Genomic DNA, 2367 nt, shown 5'->3' on the forward strand with positions numbered 1-2367 from the left:
TGGCAAGAACATCGGAGAAGATGAGATTGTGGTCACAAAAATATTTATTTACATAGTGAGTGCAAAGCTGTCAAAGGTGTAATAGAATGTGAGGAAAGTTGATACGGCGATAAAGGTCGGAAGTGGGACTAGGGAGTTTGACATCAAAGGTGAGCCAGAGGGCATGGTGTTCCAAACCTGGAGACGAGAGTAGAAGGTCAGAGAAGCAGATATCCAGGCTGTATGTCCATTAGGTTAAGCAGGGTCTGATAAATGTCTTGTATGTGTATTGCAGAAGGGGAGGGTTCAGACCCCAGAAGGTACCAGTGAGAGAACTGAGGAGATGAAGGTGTCGAGTAACCTTAGCAGAAATTGCTTCCAAGTAAGATGCCTATCAAAGACAATGCCTAGATAGGTCACAGAGACAGAAAGGTGGATTGGGACATTGTCGACCCGGACATCAAATAGAGACGGGTCAAGGCAAAGACAAAACGTATGATGAGTTGGACCAAAAATAATAGCTTGTGTCTTAGGGACATTGAGGGATAGCCACTAGCCGTGACACCAAGACAAAAATTTACAGCAGCCTGGAGTAGCTTGTTCAGAGTTGACATCGTGGAACAATGGGCTACCAAAGCTGTGTCATCAGCATATTAAAACAACTGAAGAAGAGGCTGGGGACAAGGCATGTCAGTGACATAGAGAATGTACAGAAAGGGAGACAACACAGAACCTTGTGGGACTCCAGTATGTAATGTGAAAATGCGAGAGAGAATCTCATCAATAGAAATAGCGGTGAGCCACCTGTGTAGAAAAGAGGAGATGAGATGAATATAAAGAATAGGAAAGGTTGTGGAGTAAACCTTGATGCCAAACTGGTTCAAAAGCATGCTGGATATCAAACAGGAGCATGCAGGAGGGTCTTCGAGTGTTGAAATGATTGGAAAGTGAGTCAGACAATTTGAGAATTGATCCAAAGTAGAAAGGCGAGGGTGAAATCCTGCTTGTGTATGAGGCAGCAGGTTGTGAGCAGATGAAGACGGCCAACAAGGATGTGTTCAAAGGTTTTACTGAAAACACTAGTGAGGCTGATAGGACGATAAGAATTAACCTCAGAGGCAGGTTTACCCGGTTTCAGAAAAAGCAGAATAGTGGATAACTTCCAGGAATCAGGAAAAAATCCTGACGAAATAAGAAAGGTGTAGAACAATGCAAAAAGTCGAAGGAATTGCAAAGGGGCATGATGGACTTGGTAGTATTTGATGCCATCAGGACTTAAGAAGAACTAGGAGTAAGGTCAACGAGGGAAGCAGCAGTTGAGTTCACGATGGTTGTAATGTCACTGTAGTCAAGAATATGATGTTCCAGTACTTGAAAGTTCTGTTCATAAAAAGCAGCAAAAAGGTTGGCCTTGTCCAAAGATGTAGAAGGTGCAGCACCATCAACAAGTATAGGATAGGAGAAAGAGCATCGTCGACCTGTGAGGAGCTTAAAACTGTTCCAGAATTGCGAGGAAGAAGAGGAATGGCCGAGTTTGTTACAGGCCTGATGCCACCGCTGACGTCGGACTGCCCAAACAAAATTATGGGCAGTACGTTGAAGATCCTGGGATCATTGCAGCAACAATGGATCATGAGACTAAAGGTATTCACGCAATAAAGTGGAAGAGTGATGTAACATATCTACAGCTCTATGAGATAAGGCTGGTTTATGAGAAGCTGAAGAAGAAGTCAGTATGTGTAAAGCACTGGCATCAGAGAGAAGAGTGGTGAGTAAGGTGGCGAAGGAGTCAATATCAGCTGCTGTAGTAAGAGGTTGATCCATAAATCGTACGGCATTAGTAATGTGTGAAGCATAAGATTTCCAGTTGGCAGAACGAAAATTTAGATGAGTCCGACAGGAAACACGAGAAACATACAAGGACTGTGAATGGACACAAAGTTCTATGGGGAGTTGATCACTACTAACGGGAGGACACATCTGGAGAGTGATAAAAGGAACCAGGTTGGAAGAAACAAAGACAATATCAAGTGACGAATGAAAAATTGGATGATTAGGGGCAGGCAGGGGTAGCAAAGAATCAGAAAGGGAACATAAGGAGGACTGAAAACGGGCAAGTTCGGCAGAGGTCCTTCTGTGGTAGTTGACATCAGCAAGAAGAATATAGCTGCGAAAAGAGTGGTCCAGAAAGGAGAGAAAGGCGTTGGGCAAGGGAACTCCGGGACGAATGTAGACAGCTGCAATAGTGATGATAAGAGATGGGAAGTAAACAGTGGCTACCATATGCTCAGGGTAAGTGTACTGCTGAAGGGAATATAGGCGCACGGGAAGGCGAGTATGTGTAGCGATTGAAACTTCAGACCAAACCAAGCCTTTATAGTAGTGAGG

The sequence above is a fragment of the Limulus polyphemus genome, unplaced genomic scaffold, assembly GCF_000517525.1.
Source record: "Limulus polyphemus unplaced genomic scaffold, Limulus_polyphemus-2.1.2 Scaffold3019, whole genome shotgun sequence".
Classification (NCBI taxonomy): domain Eukaryota; kingdom Metazoa; phylum Arthropoda; class Merostomata; order Xiphosura; family Limulidae; genus Limulus; species Limulus polyphemus.